The 9,998-nt window shown below is 46.1% G+C and overlaps 1 long non-coding RNA gene across 2 annotated transcripts; it reads left to right on the plus strand.

The window, feature by feature from the left end:
* The first annotated feature begins 421 nt into the window (after nt 1-421).
* On the plus strand, nt 422-1,762 carry LOC102722020. Of its 2 annotated transcripts, none has more exons than XR_001550500.2 (3): nt 422-644; nt 762-1,004; nt 1,696-1,762. It is a non-coding gene; the product is annotated as an uncharacterized LOC102722020 (long non-coding RNA). The 2 variants fall into 2 exon arrangements; XR_423600.3 differs by having other exon boundaries at nt 846-1,004.
* Nucleotides 1,763-9,998: the final 8,236 nt, after the last annotated feature.

The following is a 9,998-nucleotide window of genomic DNA, read 5'->3' on the forward strand; positions in this document are numbered from 1 at the left end:
ATAAATTTTGTTGAATTTTAGCTCTCTCTTTAGGCCTCCTAAAAATTCAAACCAAGTTTCAGCCTAACCAATTTCATCTTTTCACCAGATTTAAAATACTTGGAATTTATGTGTGAAACTTTGAAAAATGGAAACTAGGTAACTCAATCTATCTCAACAGCAGAACACACATTTTTCACTCTTGTAGCTTAGTCAAATTGAATTTACCAAGAGAGGGAAAGTAAATAAATCGTGAAAACTGCAAGAATGAATCTGTACTCAGTTTTTCACCCACCTCTCTCACCATCCTAAACAACCACGACTTGGGCCCACTTGTCATTGTCCTTGGGTGCCTCTTTGGCCCCACAACACACCCATGGACGTCCTCCCCACCTCAGAACTTAAGGGGGGCAGAGAGACCCCCTTTCTTCTTCCTCCTCTTTCATTTTCACTGCTTGCCCTTTCTCTTCTTCCTCAAGCTGAGCACTCATCTCACTTCTCCTCCACAAATCCCATCCAATAGCCCAAGATCCAGCCCTGCATGTCATACCACAAGATCCCCAAGATTCTAAGCTTTCCATCCATCCAAATAGCTTGCACATGCATGGAGAGTTGAGAGAGATCCAGAAGGAATAAGAGAGTGGTGTTTTCCAGCAGCAGCAGCAGTAAGTTTTCCTCCACTTTGGTGAGCTTCCTTGCCATCCATGGTGCCTATTTTTGAGTTCCCTCCCTGTTGAACATCTATAGCAACGTTCTATAGGTCATCCACTTTGTTGATGCAGCTAGAAGGTGGCTGCAACTCACCCCGATTTCATCTCTTTTGATTTCGGTTTAAGCAGCCCCTAAGTAACATCTTTTGCCATCAGCCCGGGGCTTTGCTTCATCTCTTGCCGTCATCCCGAGGCCTTAGCCTTGCACAACACCACGTCCAGGCTGCTGCCATGTGAACCAAGTCTGGTGGAAATTGGAGAAAAAGGGGAGTGAAAAGAGAAATCGATTTTCTAAAATAGTTTGAGCTGAAAAAGGTATGAACTTTGAAAATCCATAACTAATTCATATGAACTCCGATTTCAGTGAAACAAATTCTTATTGCTTCATAAAACATATCTCTTCATTGTTGTAAAATAAAAATGACCAATTTTTTACTGTTTTTCTCTGTAGGAATATAAATAGCTATATGTCTCCCTTGTGTGGTCTAGCTCTTCATAGATTCATAAGAAATTATTGGTAAAAGCTAAAATTGTGAAACCAATTTTGTTGAGCTTATATTTTGTTACTCTTTGCTGTTGTGAAAATAAGCTTGACAATAATCCCCTTAAATCATGTTTAGGAGTGTATTTAGCATTCCCATGATTTTAACTTCTAAGATCCATAAATAAATAATGACAATACATAAAGCTATGGAATATTTTTTCTTAGCACCTGTGAATGATGTACTGCCCACTAAAAATAATTATACATGTAAAAATTTGGTTTGAGTTGCAAGTTACTTGTAATGCTCTAAAGTAGACTTAATTATTTACGGAGCTGTCATTATCTGACATGAAAGCTTGTCATTTTCATATCTCCTAAACAATAAGTGATAATCTAGTGATTCTTTCACCTAAATTCAAGTTAACATGTGCTCTACTCACTGTATTTATTTCATGATTTATTGATCATTTTGCATGTGCATGTTTATTTGTCTCTTATTCGCATATTGCTTCTTTTCGGTAGATTTGGAGAATCCGGAGAGTACCGAGCCATATCCAGAGGAGGATAGTGACTACCCTCAGCAAGAAGGCAAGCACCTAAGCATATAGAACCTATGTTTTCTCAATAAATATTTTGGATGCAAAACTATAACTATATATATGCATGTGTTGCCTAGATATTAAAATGTTGGTTTTGGGTGGATTGGTAGATCCTAATTAAGCATTTTTTCCTTGTTATATTGCTGACCTTATGCCTTGTCACCACCGTATAGGAGTGTTAGGCTTGTTTACTTCATTCATGCTTAGCCATGCTTAGTGCTAATAGAAGTATAAGGATTGACAATACTATCATTGGTGTATAGACAACTTGTATTAATGGGCATAAAACTTGAGCACTTACAATAAATTATGCTTGATGAAATATGTTGGACTTGGACGGGTGGTAGGACGATGAAAGGAGGTTGGTTTCCCCTGATGCAAGTAGCCCCGTCTGGGTCGTTAAGGACCGAACATTTTGACATCTATTCAAGCACCCTTCGTACTTACCACATGCCTTATTTGGGACCGGCTTGTTCTTTACTAGCTCTACTGGGATTATTTATACCACGTTGGAGAGATATGAGGGCAGGTAGCCCTTTGGAGGGCCTCGGGTGCCTATGTTGGCCGGGGGTGCCTCTCGCGTGGTGCGCCCGCCTTGGTCACACCACACAGGCACGTGACTGAGTCGTCAGGAACACCGGCGTGGTATAGGTGGTTGGGGTGGGATTAGGAAAGACATGTAATGAGCTTGTATCACTCGCGTACCGCACTCGACAGGGTGTGTAGCTTTTGATCCTTGTTCATTTCATGTGGGCACAGAGTATAATCTATTCGAATAGCCACGCCCTCGGTTATGGACATTGCTTGATGTGTTAGACAGTTATGTTAGCATCAAATGTGGATTAATATGGATGAGTTTGTGTTTGATGGTGGTGTTGGCATGCTGTGCCATGATGGTGTGGACTTGGGTAGTCCCTTGTTGTTGGTGAGAGCGCTGTTTGGGCTCTTTTGCTTATACATTTCAAAATTGTATACTTGCTGTCCATAAGTTAAAATGATGTTTTATTTACTATTACTTAACCGCTTTAACTGTTATTTGCTCAATAAAATTGGCTTTATGCAAATATTGAACCTAGATGGCTTAAGTTAAGGTAAACCTTGCATACTCCTCTCTCCCTTTTATTTATAGGTTTGGGTAAGACTTGTGAGTACAATCTTGTACTTAATCTGGTGTCTGCATTTTTCAGGTGAGGATTCCGGGTATGAGTTGTGCTTCTTGTGTGGTCACTACTCTGCCAGGGGTGGCAAGGGCAGTGAGTGATCCCTTCTCTTGCAGCTTGGCTCTTGCCCGGTTGGTTTGCCCTTGTGGGGTTGTGGCACCGCCGGATTTTGTTTTATGCTTATGAGCTTTATTTGAGTCTTCCGCTGCTACTCATTTTGTGTATGTTGGGGCCTTGGACCCTATGTTGTATTAATTGCTTACGATGAAAATGTGAGGCTAGTCACATTCCTGGGGACTAGCTAAGCATGAGTGACAGATTTTGATCGCTTGTGATAATCGGGGATAGCGCTTTAGATCGAGTCACTGGGGTATGCTTTTGGTCGCCACCTTCGAGTGGTTGATGGGCATATGATGGAGTAGACTGGCAAGCTATCTGACGGTTATGTCTTGCGCTCACTACTCGGCATTCCGATTATTATAACAGAAGGTTGTCAACCATGATCATGGATACATTGAGGACGAGTGGCTATTTATGCGTGTATGGATCTCACTCCTCCAATAGTATGTGATGGTCATGTTGGACATTGGATGTTATAATACTCGGGGTGTCCACAAGCACTGTCAGTCATGAGGGTGTTGTCATCAAGTAGGGAAGGGTCAGCATCTCAAGAAATGGCAGAAAGTATGAGTGTGTTCATCATGTTATCAAAACTATTAGAATTATAACAGTGAACATTGTAGTATAACTAACCTTCAATAGGAGCCATACTCAGGTCATTAGTGATGTCAACAACTTCTATGGATTCACTCACATTAGGTACGATGGGGTGGCACACTGATGTCACTTCTTGACAATATTGCATTAGGTTATGCATTGATTTTCTTTGACCTTGTAACTGTAGTAAGCTCTGGATAAATTCTTTTACGAGGTCGAAACTTTACTGCACCAGGAACCAGGTCAGAAGTTTGTTTTCAACTCTTCTCCTTAGAAGCCCTGCTAGAAATAAAAGCATGTATTAGTCAACAGAGTGCACAGAAATTTATGTTACATTAGAAGCAAACAAGAAGTTAAACCATGATAAAGTTACAAATGGATGAATTAATACCTTAGCATTATTACCATCATCAGAATTTTCTTCACGAGGATTATCCTGTGTAGGATCATACTCAGATCCAGAGTCTTCTCTTGGCTTATTCCTTTTCTGATGATTGGTAGCTGCACTTGAAACCAAACTAGCCAAAGCAGGAATTCCATGTTACTGCAGCCTTGCATTGTTCCTCATGCATTGGTTGAGGCGCTCAATTTCATATGGTAACAATTGTGGATGCAGATCCAAGATGAGGGGGAAAATAATATGTTAGTATTTACATAACAATAGATAGCTTTGTGATGTAAAAGTACTTTCTTACTTATTTATTTAGACCTAAACCTTGGTTAAGTAGCAAACCCACATGTATATAAAATCAAGGTCTAATTACAACCGGATAAATGAGCTAGTTGGTAGAAGCACTTAATATTCATAGAGCACACATGTAGGATGCAATGACACGATAAGGAACAGAGCAGACAGATGCAAAACTAACTAGACAATAGCATGGTTTAAAGAAAATATCATCACCGTCGAAATTGTCCATCATTATTTCATTCACCATGCACATGTGTTGACTATGGTATATATGTTTCAGTAGAAATAGCAGACAGAAATTAGAGGACCTAAACGGCTAGGCCCTGCCTAACCGATTGCTAGAGTTCTGGCTCAGAAGCAGCAAAGCAAAACAAATTTCAAAAGAAACTGTTTCAGCTAATAGGTCTAGCACCAGTACTCAAACAGTTAGACATACATACATACACCAGCTACGATCCAAAACATGCCTAGATTACTTGGGCCGTTAGAACGAAGACACCTCAATCAGACCTAAAATAAGCCCATTGTAGATGTAATCGCACAACCGTAAGCCAGGTGTGTACGGTTAGAGTCCGTCAGAGATGATACTTATCTCCGACGGGAACAAATGTACGTCCGATTGAGATTACGTAAGTCATCGCAATCGGGCCGAGTTACCAGGCCCGTCAGAGATTACTATCATCTCCAACGGGCACGAGAGAATGCCCGATTGAGATGACTTTGCGCCCGATTGAGATAATCGGTGGCCCGTAAGAGATCTCGGAATTTGGCCCGATTGAGATAATTATTTGCAGTCTATAAATACTCAAGCTGGCAGCTGTCTCATGCTATCCCACTGTTCACAATTTTGGTGAGAGGTGTAAGCGGGTGAATTTTGTATTTTTTTAAAGAGAATATGAAAATCATAAAGTATAAAGGTTAACCAATACTTTGTTTAATTATAAGCACTCTATAAATTCAAGCATGCAAATAAATTTACCTAATATTTTGTTTTTCTAGGGACGGTTCGAAGTTGGATGTATGCGACTAGTTTGAAGCGTCATTGCAAGGAGTACAGATATGGCGTATTAAGTTTTTTGAACACCGCGAAGGAGGATAGGAAAGAAGAAACAACAAATACATGTGTTGTCCATGTAGCGATTGCAAGAATGAGTCTAAGTTTGAAAGTAGAGTTGACGTACACTCACTTTATACATCGTGATTCATGAAGGGATACACACGTTGGGTGAAGCATGGAGAGCAAGAATTAGGAAGTGGTGCAGTTCCTGATAGTAGTGGTGCAGACAATCATGAAGGAGATGACGATGAAGATGAGCATGATATGTTTATACCGTCTGCATTGGGTAGTGAAATGATTGATGTGGAACCGGATCTGCTGCAAGACATGTTACGTGACGTTGAGGACCCGTCATGTTGGTCAGTGACTCGGCGACACCTCTATATGCCGGATGCAAACCAAAACACACCAATTTGTTAGCTACCTTGGAGCTAATGGAGCTTAAGGCTAGTAGTGGATGGACCAATAAGAGTTTTACAGAACTATTGGGAATAATGAAGGTGATGCTTTCTGAAGAGAACACATTGCCACAGACGACACATGAAGCAAAGCAGTTCTATGTCCCTTGGGGTTAGAGGTTCGTACAATTCACGCTTGTTCAAATGATTGTGCATTGTACTACAAGCAATATGCGGACTTAGATGCTTGTCCTGTCTGCAAAGCATCTCGGTACAAGAGACAGAAAGGTATAGCGGTGGGAAAGAAGTCAAAGCGGGCTGGTCCCGCAAAGGTTGTGTGGTATCTACCCATCGCTCGTCATTCCAAGAGAATGTTTGCCAACCCCAAGAAAGCGGAGATAGTACGTGTCACGCCCAGAAATTCCTCACACGAATTTCTGAACTTAATTGTGTATTAAATCCCTGTCCAGGACCAGCCAGGGTACACAAAAAGACAATGTTGATTACATAACCATCGTTCTTAGAAACAACTGAAAATTACACTTATTCTAACGGAAATGCAGCGGAAAGAGAAACAAAGGGGTAGACTAGCTCCAGCGGGTACGGCTCCAGTCCACAGGCAACACTTCGACGGCGGAACAGCTCACTCCTGAGAGGCACCTCCATCGGACTCTGCTTCTAGCTCTGGGTTGGGAAAGTTAAGCAAGGCTGAGTACAAACCACCGTACTCAACAAGTAACACGGACAAGGGGGAAAATAAATGATGCAATGGGGTTAACAAGGACAGGCTAGGGTTAGTTGCGACAAAGCAGCAGTTTAAATAAATAACAGAGATTGCAAGAATAAAGGTAATTTAAATACAGTAAAGCATAAATAGGTAAACAGTTGTAAAATACCACAACACTGTCCAACGTTACACCACGTTGCAACAGGCCCAACCACTACTCAACGTTACACCACGTTGCAGTAGTCCCAAGTGATAACAGATTTTACTCAAGTTATTAGGGTTCACTAATCACAGTGAAGCTGGGAGTTCGCCCGTAACCGTGGGCACGGCTATTCGAATAGTTTATACTCTGATCAGAGGTGTACTACTGTACCCACAAGATATGACTCCACTACACTTGAACGTGCGCCGACATACCACCACGGCATACCGGAAAGGAGACCGTGATAGGACCCGTTACACAACCCTCCCTATTTAATCGTACCACACTTCAGGTTTCACCCCCTCCTTTACACCAAGTTGGGCAGTCCCCTCTTGTGCCTCGGTAGATCCGGAAGCAGGAGAAGCTTTCGTTATACCACGATTGCCCGTCCATACTCCATGACGCCTACCCTTGCCTGGGTACGTCAAATAGTTCGAAGTCATGCTCCAAATCCCACCTTACCCATTTCGGCATGTGGTTAGCACTTAACGACTTCCAGGGTTTCCCGTGAACCGGTCCTTAATCGCCATGGGTGCGACTCTCAAAACCATGCACCCATAGCCCACCATTATCAATATTTTAGTTGACATTAACCCGAACCGGGTAGTGAATCAATATCTGAGCTATTCAGAACTAAGCATAATTAAATGTGATCCCATGAGCTATTTGTTCTAAGCATGGCTAAGCATTAACCTAGGCCTGACTCTAATCAAGTTACCCCTGGTCCAGCAACGAAAAAAGTTGGATAAACAACGGCATAATAATAAGGTTTACCCGAAAATAGCATAAAGTAAGTACTTTGATTAAAACAATGCATATTTAAAGTCATAAAGCGGGGAATTTGCAATAATGGGTTCAATATGTTCAAGGATGAGTGTTACTTGCCTTGCTCTGGCCCTTGGGGAACTTCGGCGACGATCTCGAAGTAAACCGGCTCTTCGGCGGGGTCCGAATCTAAGCGACAAAGCACAAAAATAAATAAAACAGGCACAAACTCTACTGAAACAGCAAAAGAAACTATTTTTAATGGATTCTTGATAATTTTATGAATTTAATGAAATTTGAATGGACCTAAACGGAGACTAGATGAATTACTTATGAATTTTAGAAGTTTTCTGGGTTTTTTAACTAAACAGAAAAGTCCTAAATCAATTATTGCGCAATTAATGGGGCTGCTGACGTCAGCGAGGAGAGAGGTACTGACGGCTGACAGGTGGGGACCACCTGTCGGTGAGAGAGAGAGGGAGAGAGGCGCTGACAGCTGGGCCCGGGAGGAGAGAGAAGGCGGGCGCGGGGAGCGACTGACGAGTGGGACCCACTCGTCAGCGAGAGGGAACAGAGAGAAGGGGACCGAACGCGTGGTCGGGCGAACGGCGGCGACCGGCGGGAGCGGCGGGCGACGCGGCGGCGGCGGCGCACGGCGACGGCGACGCGACGGCGACGGCGCGACGGCGACGACCGGTGAGCGGCGACGGCGACGACGGCCGGGGCGGCGACGCACGGGCGGCGGTGGAAGAACAGCGGCGACGGCGACTGGCAAGCGGCGACGACGCGGCACGCGCGGGCGCAAGCGACGGCGGCCAGACGTCGGCGACGCGGAGGCGACGACGACCACGGCGGCCGGTGGGAGCGGCGGGCTTCGGCGTCGTCCGGCGACGGCACGCGACTCGGCGGCGGTCGGCCGGAAAGGGCGAGAAAGAGGGGAGGAGGGTGCGGGGGCTCACCGGTGGCGGCGAGAGCGCGGACGGGTCGGCGAAACCGAGGCGAAGGTGGCGACGCGGGCGGGTGCGGGAGATCGGCGGTGGCGGTGGAGATCGATCGGCGGCGGCGACGGGCGAGACGCGGCGGCGGCCGGGCGACGAGGGAACGCGCGGCGCCGAGGAGGCTCCCTGGCGACGGCGAGGGCGGCAACAAGTCGGCGACAGTGGGACGGAGGTGGTGACGCAACAGAGCGGCGACGACCGGCGACGGGCGACGAGATTGCGCGGCGGCGGCGAGAGGCAGCAGCGCGGCGGCGACACGAGCGACGGCGGAAAGTGGGCGACGGCGCGGCGGCGGAGGGGATTTATAGGGTGGCGGCGACCGGCTAGGGCGGGCGGAGGTTGGAGACCGAGTCGGCGACGACGCGGTCTCGGCGGCGGCGGTTGCGGCGCGGCGGCGCGGAGTCCGGCTCGGACGCGGCGCGGCGCGGGCGAGCGGCGAAGCAGTCACTGACAGGTGGGCCCCACCTGTCAGTGGCGCGAGAGGGGAGGGAGCGGCGATGGACTTCGTGGCGCGGGCGACGGGCGAGCGGGCGAGCTGGGCCGGAGCCGCGGCCCAGGCGGGAGCGCGCGCGAAGGGAGGGAAGCGGCCGGCGCGGCTGGGCCGGCCGAGCGGGAAGACAGGCCGGCTCGGCTGGGCCGGCCCGGGAAGGAAAAGAAAAAAGAAAAAGAAAAAGGAAAAAGAGAGAGGGAGGAAAATTGGACTTCGGCCCAATTGAGAAGGAAGGGAAAAAGAAAGGAAAAAGGAGGGAAAAAGGAAAACCCCACTTTTGCCGAGTTTTAAATTAATTTGTTTGCCCAAATTTTATACTTCTGCAATTTGAATTTAAATCCTGTTAGTCGATTTGGGAGCCTCGATTTAATTGAATTAATTCCTTTTAGAGGGATTTTTCCTGAGTTAATTAAGCCAATTGTTATTTACGGATTTGTTTTACGATTCAGGCTTAGGACGAAACTTCGGGTGTGACAAACCTACCCCCCTTAAACGGAATCTCGACCCCGAGATTCGGAGGCACTGGCGAAGAGGTGCGGATGGGCGGCCTTGAGCTCATCTTCTCTTTCCCATGTCGCTTCTTCTTCTGAGTGGTGACTCCACTGAGCTCTGCAGAATTTGATCACACGGTTCCGAGTCTTCCTTTCACTGGTTTCTAGAATCCGTGCTGGCTTCTCCACATAAGTTAGATCTTCCTGCAGATCGATGTGCTCGGAGTTGGTCTGTTCCTCAGGCACACGGAGACACTTCTTGAGCTGCGACACATGGAACACGTCATGGATTCCGGCCATGTTAGCGGGGAGTTCCAACTGATACGCAACTTCTCCCCTGCGTTCCATTATCCGGTATGGTCCCACGAAACGTGGTGCCAATTTTCCTTTGGTCTGAAACCGGTGTACTCCTCATAAAGGTGTGACGCGGAGGTACACATAGTCTCCTGCTTCGAAGGCTAAGTCCCTTCGATGATTATCTGCATAACTCTTTTGTCGGGTTTGAGCTGTTTTCAACCTTTCACGGATTA

The sequence above is a fragment of the Oryza brachyantha genome, chromosome 6 (assembly GCF_000231095.2).
Source record: "Oryza brachyantha chromosome 6, ObraRS2, whole genome shotgun sequence".
NCBI lineage: Eukaryota > Viridiplantae > Streptophyta > Magnoliopsida > Poales > Poaceae > Oryza > Oryza brachyantha.